Here is a 23,279-nt window from a genome sequence, read left to right on the forward strand (position 1 = left end):
AGATAGCACTGAGAGAAAAAGTTTAGAGAGGTGAGAGAAGAGTACTTGGGACCAAACCCTGGGGGAATACCTACATCAGGCAGGCGTTGGTATTAAAACACATGAAGGGGATGGAGAAGGACTAGGCATAGATATAGGAACGTTACAAAAAAGTAGCGAACTTTTTTAAACATTCATTTTTTTTCTCAAGTGTATTTGGTGTATGATTCGTTACATTTCCACAAGAGCCTAATGTAACAGGTAGAGGGCCAGCCTTGGAAGCTTGAAGAGTAGGGTATCTCTGACACATACTAGCCGTGTGACTCTGAGCAAGGAATTTAAACTGTCACAGCCCTGGGCAACTTTTTAAATAATGAAAGTGATCAATTGCTGATTTATATAAATGGAAAGTTTCCAAATCAAGAGTTTCCTTTCACAGATGAAATCAAAGATCTGAACCAAAAGAAAAAAAAAAAGTTTATATGTGTATGTATACATATGCATGTACATACATATATACAAATGCATGTGCATATGTATACGTGTGTGATACACATTTTCTAATAATTCTGGAAAACAGAATTGATTCTACATACTCTTTCCTTTCTCCGAAAGAAACATGTATTTGGCCATGCTAGTGGACTGGGAGCAGTGTTTCAGATAACCTAAAAGGAATCTTTATACTTGTCTTTGGAAGCATTATATATGTATATGTTATAGCAGATTTACCCTTCTAATTATGCTTGGCTTAGGAAAATACTAAAATTAGTTTGAATTTCCTGAGCACACACTGGCCGGCTGGTGGGGGGGAGGTGACTGAGAATGTGCTAAGCTTGAAGCCATGGTAATATCTCTTCATATCTCCGGCTTTCCAGACACCCCATCGCAGAGGGTACAGTTTATTCTTGGAACCGAGGATGATGACGAGGAACACATTCCTCATGACCTTTTCACAGAGCTTGATGAGATTTGCTGGCGTGAAGGTGAGGATGCCGAATGGCGAGAGACAGCCAGGTGAGGATTTGGGGGCATTATGTTTCTAGTGGTTGGTAGTAATTCACGGAACAGTGAACATTTGTGAACCCCATTAAGGTCCGAAAAAGAGATCTCTGATGGAAAACCCACATGGCAAATAGCCCGGCATATTACTATCTGATATTCCTCATCCAGATATTATTATTATGGTATGTAAGTCCGAATGAAATGCGAATGTAGTAATTATAGTAAACAAAGATGACAGAGTCAGCAGTTGCTGCATCATTGAAGACGAGTAGTTACATACATTGTCTGCCTTCGGGGAAAGATTAAAGGAAACGACTTTATTTTCTGTTTACTATATCTGTTTCTTCACCAGTCTGTTAATGCTACTGCTGAATAGATGGCTGATCATGAGTGAAAACTTGAGTGTAGAGTCTTTATGAAGAAGGAGTCAAAATTACAAAACTTGACTTAAATCAGATGATATGAAATTTTTGGTAATGGCTATTTGACAGGCATACATGTATTCAAAAAAATGATTTTGGGGTGAAAAACATACCTATACACATAAATATGAATATATAAAATGTATGTCCATATATACTTTTCTATATCATGTGCCCCAAACATCTTTAACTTTCAAGGGTTTTTAGAGACCAACTTTTTTTGAAAAAAAGGAATTCATTACTTTACAAAGTAATTTGAAAGAAATGAGTTAAATTCCAGTTTGACTTTTACATAGTTCCCATGATTAGGACATTCTGTCATTTTACATTGTGGAAAAGCACTATACAAAAAGAAAGTATTAGTAGTATTAAAAAAAATTATAATGGTGATTAAAAAAAAAACCATATCTATGTTATCCCCTTCAGTCAACTGAATGGGAAAATTTTAGAATGCTGTAGCCAAAGCACTGGTTGATTTACCATATTTGGTTTTGGGGGTAAAATATTCGTTTTCATGTGTCATACAATTTTTGTAAGAATTTTCCTTTATGATGTTTCTGTAAGCAAAGTGAAACTTTGATTTTATGACAGAAGTCAGTGAGACCTGGAAACCCCAGTTAATTTTCATCTAATACAGAATTCTGCCTCCTGAAATGACTGAATGCCTGCTGTTTGACCGAGGATTAACTCTTTAAGCACTACAGCCTATTTTGGTTTAAATTTTCATTGAGAAAGCTTTCTAAAAGGCAATAGTAAACTTTTCTGCCCTAGTAGTCTCAGTATATTCCACATCATTTAGTCATTCTTTTTGTAATATAGTATCTTTATCACATTGAATGTATGTAGAATCACAGAATCCTGAGGTTGGGAAAGACAGGCCATCCAATAAACACTCTTTTTACTACATCCTATCATGTGGTCAACCAGTCTTCAAGTCATCAAAATGTCTCTTCTTCTTAAGATAATTCATTCCAGTTCCGGCAGTTTGAATTTTTAGAAAGTTCTTTCTTTTATAGAATTGAAATCTTCCTCCTTATAAATTCTACCAATTATTCCTAGTTCTTCCCTCTGGAGTATGATATCACTTAAAGTATTTTAAAATTTTTAATATCCCCACTTCCAACCTTCTTTACAAGTCTTTTCTTTAGGTCAAAATTTCTGGTTCCTTCAACCAGATGATACAGTTTTATCCATGGTAGAACTGGAAGAGGAAATAGGGTCAGAGCACAATAAGGACTTGCTCAGTCATACAGGGAATGAGCAGCCTCGCTGAGATTTGGACCTAGATCTCGTGAATCCAAAACCAGGACTCTTTGCACTAATCTCTATCTCCAGATCTAACTCATAGTTTGGCTTGGTTGCCATAATTTTTTCATAGTTGACATCACTGACAGTAACCAGTCAGCTTCCTGGTCTGTGGCTCCCTTTACATTAGGAGATTGCAGACAGGTGTTCTGGTGTAGACTGTTACAATAATTTATGAATCAGAAAGTTGAGTTCAGAGATGGCTGCAATAGTCCAGGAGTAATGTGATGAAGTTCTGGAGTCACACAGAAGCCATAGTACTAGAAGGGAAAGGGCATATTTGATAGACACATGTCAGAAGAAGCAATAAGTTTTTTTGAAAGAATTTGGTGATGAGATTCTATGGGATGGTGACAAGACAAGATGATTTGGAGGGGCATTTTGTAGAAAGAATGAAGACCAAATTAACTAATTTGGAGGAGAGGGAACAAAGGTGATACTCAAGCTTTGAACCTATTCCTGGGAGAGTAGTGGACAGAAATTCTACAACATATTTTAGGTAGAACTCACTAAGCCAAGTTATATTAAGGCAATGAGGAATTATTCATTCTACCATCTCATATTTTTCCATGTAGAATATAGGAGATGGGATAATTTTAGAAAAAGATAAAGATAATACCAAATTCAAGCTATTAAACATATCCCACTTCTTTCACAGCAAAGCAGTGAAATGTGTGGTGCTGGTGTTTCCTCACAACTCTAGGAGTCTGTCATTCTGTGAAAGCAATAACTGTCAGTATCAGAAATGAAGAGGTAGTGCAATGCAGGGCATAAGGTGCTGAACCTGGAGTCAGAGCTGTGTTCAAATCCTACCCCTTACCGTTAGGTAACTATGGGAAAGTAAATGGAGATAACAGGATCCATCACGCTTACCTCACAAGGTTGTTGTGAAGCTCCAATGAAATAAGTTATACCAAGAATTTTGTCATCTTTAAAGGGCTATATGAATATCTATTGTTAAAGTTATTTTAACAATCCAGGAAATGTCTTTGTATCAGGACATATTTCAATCTATGACATTTTAAAAGAGAAACTCAATCATTACATCATGCTCATCATCATCAATAGCTAGGTGGTACAGTGGAGAGAGTGCCAGGCCTGGAGTGGAGAAGACTCCTCTTCTTAAGTTCAAATCTGGCCTTAGACAGTTACTGGCAGTATGACCCTGGGCAAGTCACTTAACCCTGCTTGCCTTAGTTTCCTCATCTATAAAATGAGCCGGAGAAGGAAATGACAGACTACTCCACCTCCTTGTCAAGAAAATCCCAAATGAGGTCAAAAAATAATAATGATAGCTAACATCTAGAACTTTAAAGTTTGCAAAACAAGTCCAGCATTCTACACTGTACCATCCAACTGTCCTTGCACAACTGTGATGCACAACAGCCATTCATATGAACAAGAAGGAAGTGGTGGAAAGGGATAGTTAATTGACTGAACGCTTAAAATAAAGCAACTCTAATAATGGCTCAAATTTGAAAGTTTTGTAAAGAATTTTACATTTGATCTTTACAACAACTCTGAATGGAGGCTATCATCCCCATTTTACAGATAAGAAACTGATACCCAGGTTAAGTGTTTTGCTTAGTGTCTCACACCTTAGTTCTTAGGAGAGATTCAGACTCAAACCTTCTGCTGCTTGTCAGTATGAGTCAATGTTCTAATGTGGCTTCAAAAAAAATTTTCAAATTTAGATGGAACTAAAAAAAAGGAAATAGTAAAGATCCAGAACCATAATGGTCTCATCATACTGTGCATTATTCAAACATAATTTGGTGTATACTGCTTTGTTCCTTTTTTGCCACATTTTACAAGTTGACAAAGTAGAATTCATCTATATGAAGACAGCCAAGATGGCATGGGGATCAAAAAATGTGCTTGCATGGAAAGAGGACTAGATTTGGAGCGAATATTAATATTCTAGATGTATGTAATGTTCTAGATGAATGTAATATTCTAGACCCATAGATTCAAACCTGTCACATCAAGAGAATGAGTCACATTTCCTCATCCCTTGTTTGAAGCCAAATTGGAAATTATAATTAAATGACATTTCATTTTATTGTTCCTTCACTTTATGTTGTTATAGTCAGTATGTATTTTGTTTCCCTGGTTCTGCTTATTTCACTGCAGCATCATTTTGCAGAACCAAGATGGGCTTCTCTGTCTGTGCTTGCTCTTAAAATGTCCGTGTGGGCAATGATTCCATTGCCAAATCTTATTCTCTAAACACGAATTTTATTAGAGTGCTTCTATGCTAAAACTTTTAAATGGTTCTTCTACTTTACATGTGGAATCCGATCAGCTCAGCTTTGCATTCAAAACTGTCCACAAACTGATCACACATGATTCAGTACAAACCTTCCATTCCAACTGTACTGGATCTTCAGTGTCTCCCAAATAATCCATGATTATTCTTGACAGATTTTACTGATTCCCCTTTCTAGAATTCTCTTCTCTTTCTGTCCACCTAATGAAGTATGACTAAACCTTCAGGACCCAGCTCAAAAGAGGCCTTCCTTGGCAACTCTGACCTTGTTTTGTTATTTGTTAGGTTAATTTTTTATTGTAATCTCAATCTTAAATGATATAGCAAAATGCTTCAGCAGGTTTTACATCTTTTTTTCCAATGGGACCACTTATGAAAGGTTCCAGTTTCTGTAAACCATGAGAAAAAAGCCTTTTTTTTTCTGATAGCAGTAGGTCCTTGCACCTGAGATATTCAGCTCTTGGAAAAGAAAAGTATTGATGACTCAGCAGTCAATCACCTGATCTGAAATATATTACTTTGCATTTTTTTCAAGCATTGAAGAGCCTACATAGTAGGTGCTTAGGAAAGCAAGAAAACAATATAACCTTAAACAATGAAAATTAACACAGTATTTTTGATTTTTTATTTTACCCACTTGTTTGCTTTTATTTTGTCCATTCAGACATCAGTAGTATGACAAGAAATAACCATTTTAAATCATGGTATGATTGGTTGTTCATAAGTTAAACTTACTTTAGAATATGAAAATACATAGAGTTTGAATTCAAATCCAGCCTCAGACACTTAACAGTTGTGTGACCCTGAGCAAGTCACTTGACCTGTTTGCCATAGCTTTCTCACCTGTAAAATGGAGATGGTAACAGTACCTGCCCTCTAGGGTTGTTGCAAGGATCAAATGCTGTAATATTTGTAAAGTTTTTAGCACAGTGCCTGTCACATAGTAGGTCCTATATGAATGCTTATTCCTTTCCCCTTTGTGAAGCAGAAGCTTTATTTAAAGTTCCATTTTGGTAGAAAAAGAAACCTTTAATGGAAAACCCTAAAGAAAGGTGATATGAAACGGTATGTCTTTTCTCTAGATTTTAAGGGAAAGAGACTAGACCTGTGAGGTATTGCTATAGGAAATGTCATTTGTCTTAGACATTAAAATACATTATTATCTGACGTGGGATCAGAGGTGTTTACTAAGCCACACTTAATTAAAAGTAGCCTTACATGGATATTGTGGGCTTTATTTTTTTTATTTTGGAGAGCAAATATTTTGAGTTAATCTTTTTTTCTTCAGAAATTCATTCTGAATGCATTTGTTTAGTCTGCTAAGCCCTTCCTAAAAGTATTACTAATGTACCTCCCCATAGGGTAGACCTGATGCTGTGTTCTTGAAGGCTAAATCAGTGGAATGCAAGCCCTGGCAGGTCCTAACAAGTTGGAAAGGCTTTGATTAAAGGTTAAAAGTGTTTGCCAGCTGTCTGAGCACCAGCCTAAGTTTGGAGAGGTTCATTGTCAGAAGAGCCATGAGATGATAGATTTGGGGGAAGAAGTAATGCTGGAAATAGACAAAAAGTCTTGCTATGCCATGGGAGAGAGGCAAAAATTATGGAATAAGATACTAAGAAACTCACAGCTTTTATACTGTCTAAAAACATTAATTTAATCAATGACATTTTTAATGTGCAGTCTTTGCCAACAATAGATAAATTTAAAAAAAAAAAACCTCAGAAACTGAATTACATCCCTTTTGATATTTTCACTAAAAAATTAACCAGAGTAACAAAGAAGTTCTGGATAAATGTAAGGACATTCCACAAGTTCTCTGAATAGAGACAAATAAAAGACCTGTCTAAAGACAGCTAGGTGGATAGGGTTCTAGGCCTGGAGTCAGGAAGACCTGAATTCACATCCAGCCTCTTACATATTTAAGCTATTTGAAATCACTTAACCTCTGTTTGCCTTGATTTCCTCATCTATAAAAAGAACTGGAGAAGCAAATGGTGAAACCTTCCAATATTTTTGCGAAGAAAACCCCAAATAGGGTCATAAAATTCAGACACAACTAAACAACAAGAGTGAAACCAGGAGATAACAATAAAAACTTTATTGAAAACTGTGAGTCAAGACCAAGAAATTAAAAAGGATTTTTAGTAGCCCATGACTGCATATCAGCTATGCCATGAACACCTTTTTTAAAAATTGAATCGAAAAGCACTGGACATACTGAATACTGTCACATTTTTTTAAAATGAAAATGACTAACTGAAAAATAATAGCTGACAGTTAAATAGCAATGCATTGTTTATAAAGCATTTACAGTACCAGTACATTCCTAGTATCTTATAGTACTTTGTGAGTTAGTATTTTGCCATCACTGTAGCATTTTAGAAGACGAAATTGGTTTTCACCAAAAATATACAGGAATCTATACCAGCAGCATCACAGTTTTATGGCAAGTTCATGCCTTGATTTCCAAGTTATCTCACAGAGGAAGATTTCCAAAGAATTTTTTAAAAAAGTACAAAAAGTACCTGAGAATACATCAGTAATTACTGGTTTTCTCTTTCATATCTATAAAATCTTAATCAAAGTAGTTTATGAATATATTAATCAATCCTCATTGATTACCTGAGAAGCAAATTGATGATATTTTGTGGATGATTTTCTGTATTATAACAAATCTTTGCAGACACTTAACTGATTGATAACAATGAAAATATAAGGTTCTATTGTACCTATTGTTCTTGTATTTTGTAAAAAGGCATGTGATTCAGGAAAACAAAATGCAGCCGTGGCAGCTCTCTTTAACAAAGTGTCAGGTATCTTCCACACAGCTTTTGAAATTATACTGTGATATGCATTGATAAATTGATAAATGGGGCTTGGAAAATAACTCTGTGTAATGATCTGCTGAGTATTGACATCAAGTGAGGTTATGGGATCATAGATTTAGAGCTGAAAGGGACCATAGGCATCACCTAGTCCTCTGATGTTATGTTTGAAAAACTGAGGATGTCAGTGACTTCTCCAGTCACACAGGTAGTAAGTGGAAGAGACTGATTTTGAACTCAGTGCCTCAGCTTTCAGATCCATCATTCTTCCTGTCTCTTCACTTTGCTTCTCCCTGCCCTCAAAGAGTGCTCAAGAAAAGCTACTGTGAAAAGTTTGCTAAAATATTTGAAAGGCAAACCTTATCTCCTATTCAATTTTTCATCACTTTGGAAACATGCTTTTCACATAGCCTTCTGCAAGAAAGGGAAATAATTAAAATGCACATTTGCCATTTGAGAAAATGCATATAAAAGCATTTTGTGAATTACAGAGTACTATGTGAAATACTATTGTCAATGTTAGTAATGTTATGGATATTTTATTTATTACCTAGACAGAGCTCTAGAATGGTTTGTAGAACTATCTTAGGTGTCCTCCTTTTTGTGTTTTCAGTAAACACAATAAACCTAGACCTATTTTAAAATATGTAGCTTTCATATCTTTCTGTACATCAACTAATAGCAGTGCTGAAGGAAGTTTGGAAAGGTTAATTCCCCAGAATGTCTGAAGAGCAATGATGTTGCCTATCTTGAAATGAGAAAATCTCTAGAACCTTAGCTATTTATTTTTTTAAAAAATTCTTTTTCAGCCAAGTACCCTCTGACCTTCACCATCATCCCTCCCCCAACCTTTTTAGATTCCTTATGTGTGTTGTCTTTTCCCCTTAGGTTGTAAGCTAGTTGAGAGCAAGGACTAGATTGTCTTCTTCTTATTTTTATCCCCAGGACTTAGCACAGTACCTGTCACATACCAGGCACTTAATAAATACTGTATTGTTTTGTATTTGGTATTGTGCTATGAATTCATTTATTCCTTAATAGTGAAAACAATTCTGAGCTGTTTTGCGAGCTGTATTTCAGTAGGTCTCAAACTTTTTGGTTTCAGGATCTCGTTTCACTCTTACAAATTACAGAGGACCCACGAAGTGGTTTTGTTTGATGTTTACCATTCTTAGAAATCAAAACATCTTAGCATCATGAAAGTTGTTTTGACCTCTCAGACCCAACGAAAGGGTCTTAGGACCCTCAGTGGCCCTTGGGCCACACTTTGAGAACACTTGGAGAATTGCTGCTGTTTTGAATCTCTCTGCAGTGATCAGAGAATTTACAACTCTGCCTCTCTTAGCTTCCCTCCATATTTATGTTACATAATCTCAGATGGGCTCCTAGTGAAGCATGGCAGTCCTATTCTACCTCCCTAGTCAGCTGGTTTTTCCACTCATTGCAGTAGCTTTTCCATTCCATTTCATCCTCCTCAAGCCTTCCATTGTACCATCTTTCACTCATCCTCTCAACCCGAAGACATTGCCTCATATTTCACCAGAAGAATGGTAACCCGTTGCTGACACAGCCCTCTTTTCTTCTCCTCCCCCTATCACATCATTCAAACATTATTTCTACTAGTTCCTCCTTCCCTTAAGCCTTAGATGAAGGGATGGCCCTTCTTGCCAAGACAATTGATGCTCTTGAAATGCACCATTGATTTCATCCGTTTTCATCTTCTCTGGTAGATAGCCTCTCTACTCTCTTTAATTTTCAGTCTCTTTATATCTATTAAATCCTTCTTGGTTGCCTAAAAACTTTGCTTTCCCAGTCTGAAAAAAGAACACAACCCCTTATTTGATCCAGCTACTTGCCCCCCTGTCCCTCACGCTATAGCTATCTCTCAAACTATATGACTAGGTCCTGTTGCTTCCTGTCCTCTCTTTTCCCTCCCTGTTGTCTCAATTAGTGATCTCATCAGCTCCTATGGATTATATTACCCTCTCTATACACATAATTCTCAAATCTATTTATCCAGCCCAAATTCACCTTCTGACCACCAATCTTTTGGCACCTATTACTCACATATGATACTCCACCTTCCAAATCTGGGCCTTTAAATTGGCTCTCTCATTCCTGAAATGTTTACTTTCCTCTCCTCCATTGCCTAGCTCTGCTGGCTTGTGTATAGACTCAACTTAGATCCTATCTTTAGGAGAACACCAGCTACTTCTAGTGCCTTCCCCATGTTGCCCTACAGTTTACATTGTATATATCTTTAACACAGGAGACAACACAAATTGTCTCCTCCATCAGAATTTGAACTCCTTAAGGGGAGGGACCATTTCTGCCTTTCTTTGTGTCCCAATGCTTAGAACATCTAGCACATAGGATGAAAATTCTGTCCTTTGGCACTTTCTTTTGTTCTTTCTATCTTCTCTCTTGCTGATCTCATCAGCTCCTGTTGATTCAGTTATCATCTCTCTGCAGATGATATATGTTTGTGTGTATAGTACATACATGTATATGTGTGTGGATAGATAGAAAAAAATGCATGTATATCTTTGGCTTTAATTTCTATCTTGACTTAGAGTACCATAGCACAGACAGTCTTTTGGCTATCTTGAATATGATATTATATAGGCATTTCAAATTCAAAATGTCCAAAAGAGAACTCATCTTTCCCCTGAAACTCTGCTTCCTACCTTCTTTATTACTATCAAGGATGTCATCATATTCCCAGATACCCATTCTTACAACTGTGGTGTCATCCTTGACTCCTCATTCCCACTCAGTCTAAATATTCAATCTCTTGTCAAATCTTTTCCTTTTTAACTTTATGACATGTTTTGTGTATGTTCCTTTCTTTCCATTCATATCATCACTACTCTTCTACTGGTTCTCATCTCTCAATTGGACTTTTGCAAAAGCCTTCTAATTTTATCCTTCTTCAAGTCTGTCTCCACTCCAATCCATCTTCCACTCAGCTGCCAAAATAATTTTCCTAAAAAGTAGGTGTGATCATGTCACCCCTACTCTTTAAGCTTCAGTAGTGTCCTATTGCCTCCATGGTAGCTTATCTTGCCATAATTTCCACTAAAATTTAGGCATCTAGGAAGTACAGTGGATAAAGTGCAGGAATCAGGAAGACTTCTATTCCAATCCAGCCACCAATACCTACCAGATCTGTGACCCTGGGCAAATCATTTAGTCTCTGCCTTATTTCCCTCATCCATAAGATGGAGACAATAGAATTAAATTCCTGGGGTTGTTCTGAAGATAAAATGAGATAATATTTGTAGTGTTTTGTCAATGTGTAAAGTTCTATTTCAGTCCTAACTGTTATTATTTAATAGATATCTAAAACCAAGGAATTAATTCTGCACCTTCTAATGCCGAATTTTCAAACAACGTAACTATGGGCTATAGAGGAAAAGAGAGCTTAGAAATGAGTTTATAGACAGGCGGAGCCAAGATGGCGGAGTAGAAAGACGCACATACACATAGCTCTGAATTCACAACCCATAGAACATCTGTATAAAGTAACTCACAGCGAAGTCTGGAGCAGTGAGGCCACAGAACAGTGGAGCGAAGGAGATTTCTGTTCCAGAGGGACCTGCAAACCTCTCACAAAAGGTCCGTCGCCCAGCCCTGCCGCGGCCGCGGCACCGAGAGGAACAGATCCGAGCAGGCTTCAGGGACAGGATCGCCAGCGGCCGCGCAGGTCCCTCCACCCACAGGTGATGGGTGTTGGTGAGAGGGTCTCTTTGGCGGGTCGAGAGGGGAGTGGGGTGCCCCCATAACTCAGGCCCCCTCGGGAGGCAGAAGCTGAGGCAGCGGCACACCAGGGCTCCCCAAGCAGGCAGGAGCCTGGATCCATTGTTGAAGGTCTGTGCATAAACCCCCTGAGGGAACTGAGCCTGAGAGGCGGCCCTGCCCTGACCTGACCACCTGAACTTAATCTCACACTGAATAGCAGCCCTGCCCCCGCCAAAAGCCTTGAGGCTGGAAGCAGCATTTGAATCTCAGACCCCAAATGCTGGCTGGGAGGATCAGGAGGCGAGGTGGGTGTGAGGAGAATATTCAGAGGTCAAGTCACTGGCTGGAAAAATGCCCAGAAAAGGGAAAAGAAATAAGACTATAGAAGGTTACTTTCTTGGTGAACAGGCATTTCCTCCCTTCCTTTCTGATGAGGAAGAGCAATGCTTACCATCAGGCAAAGACACAGAAGTCAAGGCTCCTGTGTCCCAGCCCACCCAATGGGCTCAGGCCATGGAAGAGCTCAAAAAGAATTTTGAAAATCAAGTTAGAGAGGTGGAGGAAAAGCTGGGAAGAGAAATGAGAGACATGAAGTCAAAGCATGAACAGCAGGGCAGCACCCTGCTAAAGGAGACCCAAAAAAATGCTGAAGAAAATAACACCTTGAAAAACAGGCTAACTCAATTGGCAAAAGAGGTTCAAAAAGCCAATGAGGAGAAGAATGCTTTCAAAAGCAGAATTAGCCAAATGGAAAAGGAGATTCAAAAGCTCACTGAAGAAAATAGTTCTTTCAAAATTAGAATGGAACAGATGGAGGCTAATGACTTTATGAGAAACCAAGAAATCACAAAACAAAACCAAAAGAATGAAAAGATGGAAGATAATGTGAAATATCTCATTGGAAAAACAACTGACCTGGAAAATAGATCCAGGAGAGACTATTTAAAAATTATGGGACTACCTGAAAGCCATGATCAAAAAAAGAGCCTAGACATCATCTTTCATGAAATTATCAAGGAAAACTGCCCTGAGATTCTAGAACCAGAGGGCAAAATAAATATTCAAGGAATCCACAGAACACCGCCTGAAAGAGATCCAAAAAGAGAAACTCCTAGGAACATTGTGGCCAAATTCCAGAGTTCCCAGGTCAAGGAAAAAATATTGCAAGCAGCTAGAAAGAAACAATTCAAGTATTGTGGAAATACAATCAGGATAACACAAGATCTAGCAGCTTCTACATTAAGGGATCGAAGGGCATGAAACAGGATATTCCAGAAGTCAAAGGAACTAGGACTAAAACCAAGAATCACCTACCCAGCAAAACTGAGTATAATACTTCAGGGGAAAAATTGGTCTTTCAATGAAATAGAGGACTTTCAAGCATTCTTGATGAAAAGACCAGAGCTGAAAAGAAAATTTGACTCTCAAACACAAGAATGAAGAGAAGCATGAAAAGGTGAACAGCAAAGAGAAGTCATAAGGGACTTACTAAAGTTGAACTGTTTACATTCCTACGTGGAAAGACAATATTTGTAACTCTTGAAACTTTTCAGTATCTGGGTACTGGGTGGGATTACACACACATACATGCACACACACACACACACACACACACACACACACACACACACACACATAGAGACAGAGTGCACAGAGTGAATTGAAGAGGATGGGATCATATCTTAAAAAAATGAAATCAAGCAGTGAGAGAGAAATATATTGGGAGGAGAAAGGGAGAAATGGAATGGGGCAGATTATCTCTCATAAAAGAGGCAAACAAAAGACTTATTAGTGGAGGGATAAAGAGGGGAGGTGAGAGAAAAACATGAAGTTTACTCTCATCACATTCCACTAAAGGAAAGAATAAAATGCACACTCATTTTGATATAAAAACCTATCTTACAATACAGGAAAGTGGGGGATAAGGGGATAAGCAGGGTGGGGGGGGATGATGGAAGGGAGGGCATGGGGAGGAGGGAGCAATTTGAAGTCGATACTCATGGGGAGGGACAGGATCAAAAGAGAATAGAAGTAATGGGGGACAGGATAGGATGGAGGGAAATATAGTTAGTATTATACAACACAACTATTATGGAAGTCATTTGCAAAACTACACAGATTTGGCCTATATTGAATTGCTTGCCTTCCAAAGGGAAGGGGTGGGGAGAGAGGGAGGTAAAGAAGTTGAAACTCCAAGTGTTAGGATCAACTGTCGAATAATGTTCTTGCCACTAGGAAACAAGAAATACAGGTAAAGGGGTATAGAAAGTTATCTGGCCCTACAGGACAAAAGAGAAGACGGAGACAAGGGCAGAGAGGGAGGATAGAAGAGAGAGCAGATTGGTCACAGGGGCAATTAGAATGTTTGGTGTTTGGGGGGGAAGGGGATAAAAGGGGAGAAAATTTGTAACCCAAAATTTTGTGAAAATGAATGTTAAAAGTTAAATAAATAAATTTTAAAAAAGAAAGAAATGAGTTTATAATAATGTATTAGTGTTTTAACCAAAATCCATTTTATACTGGAAGGCAAGGGCAATTTCCTCCATATATAAGTGTGTATGACTTTATTACAATCTGATAATAATAATGATGAAGAGGATAAATGGGTTATTAACCCTAACACTTACTAACCCTAAACTTATTAACCCTTATTAACATTAAGATGATTACTGTAGGATAACAGAAGGAAGTGGTCTAATTGTTAATTATTTAATACTTCAATGCATCAGAAGAATTTCCTTGAGAGAAGGGAATGTTTCATTCTTCAGTTTCGTCCCAGTCATTTAGTACAATATCTGGCACGTAGTAATCCCGTAATAATTTTTTATTGATGATTGTGTGATTTATCTATGATCTCTTTGATGAGAGTATTTCCTTTCCTGGTCTATATCACAACTCATCCCTGCCCTCTCAGAATATGAAAATTTTGTCCATGGCCATCCACAAATGTACCCCAGAGGATCCACAAAATGTGCTTTCTCTGGATCTTTTCATGTCTGTGGCTTGCAGTGCAGCCCACGGGCTGTGCACATACTGTCCTTTTGTCCCTTTTATATGACTGGCTCATGTCCCCTTTTGCTTCTATGAATGATGTCATTTGTGACAGTTCTAGCATACGGATTTTTGATGGCAATGTGCTGCAGCCTACTGATCACCACTGTGGGTTTTTCCATTGTCCTTGGACTCACCCTGATTCTCACTGTGACAATTTGTCTGATCAGAACTAGCAAAAGAACATTCTGAAGGCCAATAGGAAGGCACGCAAGTCCAAAGGAAAGGAAGGAGGGAAAGTACACATGGCAAGGCAAGTCCTAATTCCATTAGTCTGGATTTACTTAGCTGTGCTTCTGTAGTCTTTACAAATTCCTTGTGCTGCTATATGATATTCAGTGAAGCAGCTGATACTCAGTCAAAATGGTAACAGATATTGAAGAGGAGTGTAGATGAGAGTTGGCTGAAGCTCAATACCCCTAGGAACAAGAGAACACATTTAACTTAAATGAGGAAAAGGGCTGAGATATATAGTAAATTTTAAAGTCACAAAGCTGCATTGTCTTGAAATATCAAGTTGGTCCAATAAAGACAGATTTCAGAAGTATTTATTACTTGTCTGCTTCTGCTACTATAGTTTCATTCTAAGAAATTTAAGAGAAAAACAATTTTTTTTGGTCAAGGACCATTTTCTTGTGGTTTTGAGCACACTCAAGATTGTAGAGAAAGTGATAATCTGTGTTGATAGGAGGCATCTCCTTATCCGGGAGTTCTCCATACCAATTGTTACGGATCCAATACCTATCTATATCCAGTCCAAACAAAATTAATAATTTACTAACCTATGTCACATATAGAACATTTATAGCATTCTATAAACCTTTATTAAGTACTTGCTACTCTAGGCCCTTAGGGAGATTTTTTTTAATTGTATAAAGTCCTTGCTTTCAATAACTTCTAATATAATAGGAGTAGTGAAACATGTACGTAGGTAAATATGGCACAAATTAATATTGATGAAAGCATAAAAGAGTATAAAAATAATTGTTAACATTTATATAGCATTTCAAGGTTTACAAAGTGCTTTCCATGTTATCTCATTTGATCCTCATGGCAACTCTGTAAGGAAGAAGCTATTATTCTTCCCATTTTACAGATGAGGAAACTGAAATTGAGAGACATTATGTGACTTACCCAGGGTCACATAGGTAGTGAATCCCTGAGGCAGAATACAAACTCAGATCTTCCTGATAACAAATCCCTAACTGCCCACTGAACTACCTAGCCACCTCTAGCGTATATAGTCATAGCTTCGGCCGATCATTTCTAGAGGGAGGAGTCAAGATGTAAAGAAACAATTCTAGATCTAGGACAGTCAAGGCATGAAAAACAACATGAACAAATGTACAGATGGGTAACAAACATGAGAAATATCCAGGGGATATTGAATAATCCTATTTGTCTATAAAGTAGAACAGATGAGACTAAGTCAGATGGAGAAGTGAACCAGTGACAGATTGTGGAAGGCCTCAAAAACTCAGCTAAGGACTTGAGACTTTATTCAGTAGTCAGTGGTGACCTATTGAAGTTTTATGAGAAGAGAGGATGATGTAATTGTATCTATGCATTAGCAAATTTATTAGCATTATCTTTGGGAAGAGGGAAAAGGCCAGGGAAGCTGTTCCAGTAATCCTAGTGAGAGAAGATTTAGGACCTGAACTAAGTTGGTGGCAGTAGGAACGGCAAGAGAGAGAAGAGATGCCAGAGAAGCAAATAGGATTATTTCTATCAACATATTGCACATGTCATCTGTACCACATTCTGAATTCACTTGTCAGCCATCACAGCCAAATAAATCTGAACCAAAGTTTTAGATTGGGAAGCTACATTTTTGAATCCCAGATATTAGGAATGTTTGTTAAAAACCAGCTGTTCTCTTTTTAAGGCCCTAAAACAAGCCATATGATAAGACTAATGAAATCAACACAATTACAGTGTCCTTTTTGTAAACAACATCTAACGTTATTAATAGACTAGCACACACAGATACCACAGCTGCGCTTTGTGGAGGGCATATGGCTGACTTCTCATGACTACCCTCTAATAGTTCTTTATACAAATGTTTTGAAGAGGCAAAGCAGCGTGGAGCAGACAAGCCTCAGATACATAAACAATTGTGGGAAAAAGGATTACTCCATCAAAATAAATTGACTGATGTCATGAAGACCCTTGACATTCAAGGCTATTACCAGTTCAAGTCTATTGCAATTATTTTTTCCAATGGCATTTAAAGTGCAAAATAATATTGATTGAGAACAATGGATTTTTCTAAGTCTCTAATTTAGGGTGTAGTTCACATAAGCCTCCATATAATGTTTATAAGTTCTTTCTGACTCTGGGCCTATTCATGTTTTTTTTTAAAAAATCAGACAAATAATACTTTTCTCCTGAGATTTCCATTATTTTTCTCAGGTTTACAATTTGGGGTGATATTGCAGCCCTGGTTGTTTCTGACAATATAAAGGAATAAAGAATCAAACCAGCAGTTGAAGAAGTTAACAGAAGTAGAGGAAATAATTGTGTTAAAGAAAAAAATACCTAAACTTATTTCCAAATTTCAAAAGAATTTTAGTTCCCATTCTATTTAACAAACGTTTATTTAGCACTTAATATGTGCAAGGTACTGTTCTGGGTTCTGGAATTAAAAAAACAAAAACAAAATATCCCTTGTGCTTAAGGGGCTTATCTTTTACTGGAAGCATTTAACATGTAAGCGGAGGGGAAATACACAGGATGGACAATTATTTCAGGACAGAGACACTGCTCATAGTTTGGGCTAAGAGGGTTAGGAAAGGCCTTGTTCAGGAGGAGGCATTTGAATAGCACTTTAAAAGAAGCTTGAGTTTTTCTGAGCAGAAACGACAAAGGACTTCACTCCAGACATAGGGTCCTACTTGTTCAAAGGTATGGAGACAGGACGTTATCTTTGGAAAGAGAAGTATATATCACAGGACCATTCACAAATGCTTTTAAAGTACAAGTCTGAACAAGGTGTTTCTTAACCCTCAAAAATTTTCAGAGATTCCTTAGAGACTTAGAATGGACATACTCAGAGAGTGCATGAGCCATGTGTACACATGGCACATTCTGCACAGTGCTCAGCACATTGTGCGGAATGTGGTTACTATACTACAGTCCCTTCATCTTTCCTCATACCACTCCCAGATGCTAGTGGACTCCCTCCCAAAATTATCTTCAATTTATTTTGCAGATATTACATATCTACTTTTATATATGGATACACACATTATGTATATATATATATACACATATATATGCATGTGTATGTATGTATGTACATAAATATACATGCACACACATATTTATTTATAATGTCTTCCCAATTGGGATGCAAGCTTTTTGAGGGCAAAGAGTACTTGTGCTATTTCTTTGTATCCCTAGCACTTAGGGTGGTTCCTAGAACATACGTGTTTTTGATTGACTCTTCAATAAAGGGAGTTATCTCCCTAGGAGTTTCCTTTACCAATGAAATTCCAGGTCTAGTCCTATCTGTCTTTCTTTCCATCTATCTAATCAACCTATTTATCATCTCTCTGTCTATATACATACATATATAAACACATATTTGTATATATGTATGTATATATAAATGTGCATGTATACATATGCACATATACTTTATCTTTGTATGTTTATGTCTATGTATATATTAGGCAGTTTAGCTTAATGAACAGAGAATTTCCTTGGAGCCAAGAAGACCTAGCCTTCTAGTCACACTCTGACTGAATGCTCTAGACAACTTTCAAAGATTATAAGTTGCAACAAAGGTGAGGACATTTGGTAAAGAAAATTCTTCACTGGGAGCTCCTTATACAAGTTCTCTCTCTCTCTGTATCTCTTTTCTTCTCTGTCTCTCTCTCTCTATCTCTGTCTCTCTGTCTCTGTCTCTGTCTCTCTCTCCATCTCCATCTCCCCTTTTCTTTCCTCACCTCCCCCACCCCAGGCTTTTATTTGCATTACTTTACTATCATATAAATGTTGCTTATTTGAAAACTGAGACAAATTGGAACCTTTTGATGACAGTGGTGGTGATGATAGGTGGCGTTTATATAGCATCTCCTGTTTGTTAGGCACCGTGCTAAGCAATTTTGCAAATAATATCTCATTAATCCTCACAGCAACCCTGGGAGGTAGGTGCTATTTATTATCTCTGTTTTACGGTTGAAGAAACTGAAGTTAAGTGATTTGCCCAAGGTCACATAGCTAAGAAGTCTCCGAGATTAGATTTGAGCTTAACTCTTCCATATTCACTGTGACACTAGGAAAATGACTCTAATCGAAATATTTTGCAATTGAATGTGTGTTGAGGGAATTATAAGCCCTGACATAAATTTGTTGGGTTCCCAGAGCTATATTTTTCTTTCTTTGAGTTGGAATAAAAACCATGCATTTCATCACTAGAATGCCAGCCTCTATGAGGTTCATTTTTCTGGCCACTGCAATTTATAAAGATCACCTAATGAAGTGAAGAGGAGTTATAGTTTTTGTTGCCGGAGGGAGTGGCCCTACCCATTATTTGCAGATCCTTGAAGCACTGGCATGCATGCATCTGTATGTTAGGATGTAGAACTAAGTGTTGTACAGTTTACAAATGTGATTTTAGAAAATTAAATATACCTTGAAATCTTTGGCAGAACATGGTTGGTATCAGTATGATAACTACTAAGAACCTTTGCATATTACAGTGTCCATCGGTCAACACGTATTTACTAAATTCTTACTATATGCCATATCCTTGGAATTCTGTATGAATTTGGCCCCTCAATTGGTGGATACCAGGAGAAACATTATGCTTCTACAGTGTCATCTGGGGCACCATTTCTGTATCTGCTGAAGGCCTAAATCGCCTAAGAATGTAGCTCACAAGTTGCCATCATCGCCACCAAACATCTGATTGGAACTTTGCAACATTAGTTTCCAGCAACTCTTAGGAATTCTTTAATCTCTTTCCTAGGAGTGTTGAGTCCCTAGTTTGAAAAGCATTTTGCTGTTCTGAGTTAGTTGTCTCTTCCTTTTATAAATGGTATCTGGATGATTTAAATAAAAGGTAGATGTTTTGTGGCTTATCATATGAGAAGTGTTCATTTCTAGGAAAAAAAACTAGTACTCTAAAGGAAAAACTGAAAGTGTATTTCATAGAAGATTTAGTAGCTTCAAAAATCAGGAAATCTCAAGGCTACTTTGAAAAATAAAGCTGTTCCCTATGTAACAATTGGTACTCATAAAATTAGGAGTCTTTCTACTTCTCCTACTCCTTATTCTTTTTGCCTCATCATGACCTTTGGACCCTTAATTCCTGCCTATTTCAGCCAACTATCAGCCTTGTCCTAGTCTTACTTTCTTCCTTACCCAATCTTCAACTAGTCTTGATTAGTCTTTCCAGTAATTCCCTCCCCTCTACCCTTGAATCTTTTGCCAAGTTGCCCATTTCCTCCACCTAACATGCAACTTTGTACAATTTCTCCATTTTTCTGTTCCATTATCATCATTTTGTGACCAAAAGCTGCTGGAGCAAATCATACACCTGTGCTGAGTATGTACACTACAGGTTTATGCCATTTAATCCCAACTGGTTGTTCACCAAATTTGTAGTAATTTTTTCTTCATGTCTTATCAACTCTCTAATCATATTCTTGGGAGTAATTATTCTAAAACACCACTTTATTTTTTTGAGAATCCTGTTCTGCCTCTCACTTCTCACTCTCAGCAAATGACCTTCCCTCTTACTTTATTGAGAAAATTGAGACCAATCTAACTTTGATATCCTTAATCACCTCTATACTCCTTTAAATCTCTCTGTCTTTTCCTACCTTCTTCTGTGTAGTCTTGGGTAACCCTGATGTTTAGAAAGAGCAACCTTCTATTTGTGTCCTTGATCCATTCCCATCACACGGGGGTCCTTATTCCACCATCATTTTTCTTGAATACTTTCAATTTACCCTATAATTTGTCCTCTGTATTCTTAAAACAAAACAACTTTCCCTTTACCTTGTTTCCCCCACCAGCTATTGTTATATCTCACTTCCCCACTTAATTACCAGACTTCTAGGAAGTGTTGTGTACTACTCTGCTTCCCCACTGCCTGTCACTCAACTCCATGCTAATTATATCTTTCCTCGTGACTTTCTTGACATTGAATTTATTAAGGTCAGAAGTGGCCTCCTTGACAAAATCAAATATCTCTGCAATATTTGGTACTCTTTATCACTTTTCCCTGAATTTTTCTCATTCCTTTACTTTTGTGACCCTTCACATGGATGATTCTACCATTCTGGCCCTGCTATTTGTCTTTTGCTGTCTTCTCATCTTTAGCTGTGAATGTTCTCCAAGATCCTGTCTTTGATACTTTACATCCTCTTCTTTCATAGTTTCATACAATTTCATGGTTTCCATTTGAACCTTTTAACTCCAGTCTTTTCCACAGGCCAGTTCTTCTAGCCACCTGTTAGATTTTTATCTATGTGCTATCCCAGCTACACCTCAAATTCAACATATCTACAATTTACCCCACTGTCTTCTTCCCCAAAACTCCTTCTTCCTTTAAATTCTCTATTTCCGTTGATGGCATTTTTGAAATCTGAGAGTCATCTTTATCCTTTCTTTCTCTTTCACTTCCCATGTTCAGTTATTTGCCAAGTATTATTGCTAATACATCCACTATACCTCAAGAATCTTCTACCCTCTTTCCTCCTCCCTCTGAAACACCCTGATTCAGACTTTTCTTACCTCTTGCCTGGAATATTATGATTGCCTCCTAAATGATCTTCCTGCTTCTAATTTTTCCCCTTTCCATTCCATCCTGCACACTGTGCCTCTTTCTCAATTGTGTTCTTCCCTTAATGAAAAACGTTCAATAGATTCCCAGTAGTCCATTTCTAAGAAAGTTTAAGCATCTGATCCTGTCATTCAAGGTCCGCTACATTCTAACTCCAACCTATTTCTTTAACCTTATTTTGCACCACTTCCTCTTTTCCCTATTCTGTGTCCCAGCCAAACTGGACCATTTACCATTTTCTTATTCTCATTTTCCAACTTGTCCCTTCTTTGCCCTCTAGCAGAATGGATTACTCCCTCCACCATCCACACTGCCACTTTTAAAACTCTTTACTTCTTTCAAGGCAAAATTCAGGTGCCTGTTTACATAATTGAAAAAGATCTTTCCTTACTGAAATTTCTCACGCCACTTTGCTTAGACTTATCTTTTGAACTTACTTATGTATATTCTGCTTTGTATCACATACTTATGTATATTCTGCTTTGTATGATTTATTCCCCATCCTCCATTAAATTCTAAGCTTCTAGAAGGCAAGGTCAGTGTCATTTCATTTTTATAACAACAATACATAATAGATGCTTATTAAATATCTTCTTAGTTATATTAGAAGATCTAATTATACTAGAAGATAAAGGGCTGGAAGACATCTTAGGGATTGAAGTGATCAGAAATTTTGAAAGATTTTTCAGCAGTGCAATAGACAGTTTTTTCAGGTATATTTATTGGACTAATAAGTTATAATTTCTAGAGGGACTGTAGCATTTAAACAACTACATATCTTCATTTTCCAAATGACTTAAAGGATCTAAATTTGAAACATTTTCCCCTAAATTATGATCTACTCTCCTATTTCTATTTGGCCAACTTCATTCTGACCTGTTCAGAACCTGATGCCAAAAATTTCCATTTTATTCATTATGGTTTACAGTCCTAGATAATAGAGATGAGATTTTAAACCTAACAAGATTCTTTGTTCATAAAACTACCGCTGTGTCCTTCCTTTTAATGTATTCTTTGTGCCTGAAAATAACATCATATGTCAAAGGTGTAGTTTGTGGTAGAAGATTTAATTGAAATTATACCTGCCCCATGGTAATCTTTTTATTAAAAAGAAAAATGGTGATAAGACAGTAGCATCATAGCTAATTCTATTAAGTATTGTGCCTGAAGCTTTAAAGGAAATGAATGACCTGTTACTATATAGCATAGTAAGAAGGAAACAAAGTGAACATTTAATATTTCAGTAACTTTTAAATAGAAACAATACTTTCAGCTGAGATTTAATATTAACTTTTGGTGAAGTTGAACACAAAACAAGAAGAGAGCTAAAGTGGTGGTGTCCAAGGAATACTTGTAAGAGGAATTTCATTTGCAGTATCATTAACACTTTTGGAAAATGGAAAATGTTTTCTAACAGCATTTTTTATATTCTAAAAAGTCATATTGTAGATTAGCTAGAGGGTCACATGCAGAGTCAGGGAGACTAATTTTGGCACCTTTTTTTTGACACCTTTGACACTTACTGGCTATGACCACAAGTAAGTCATCTAATCTTTTGGAGCCTCAGTTTCCTCATCTACACTGGTTTGTGCAGATCAGAGGAATAATTTATGCAAAATTATGCAAAATTTATGCAAAATGTTTTTTAAAAATTCTAATACTATACAAATATCAACTGTTAGTATAAGAATACATAATTTTCCCCAAAAATCTTATTATGAACTGTTGCAATAGAATATGATTTATATGAGTTTTCTAATTAATAGTTTTAAAATTTCTTTTTATGGTATAAATTACCATTTTAGTCTAGCTCTCAAAAATATTAGTTTTTCCTATTAAAACTTAAAAAAACAAACAACCAAGGTCAATCAATACATAGTCTGCTGCTT

The 23,279-nt window shown here is 37.1% G+C and overlaps 1 protein-coding gene across 2 annotated transcripts in view; it reads left to right on the forward strand.

Annotated features, from left to right (window-relative positions):
• Positions 1-854: 854 nt before the first annotated feature.
• SLC4A10 (solute carrier family 4 member 10) overlaps positions 855-23,279 on the forward strand; it is a 162,935-nt gene continuing 140,510 nt past the window's right edge. For both annotated transcript variants that reach the window (XM_072612157.1, XM_072612158.1), the window contains exon 1: positions 855-993. The gene's annotated coding sequence lies outside the window, so the exon portion shown is untranslated. The remainder of the gene's footprint in view (positions 994-23,279) is intronic.

Source organism: Notamacropus eugenii, chromosome 5, assembly GCF_028372415.1.
Source record: "Notamacropus eugenii isolate mMacEug1 chromosome 5, mMacEug1.pri_v2, whole genome shotgun sequence".
In the NCBI taxonomy this organism is placed as follows: Eukaryota; Metazoa; Chordata; class Mammalia; order Diprotodontia; family Macropodidae; genus Notamacropus; species Notamacropus eugenii.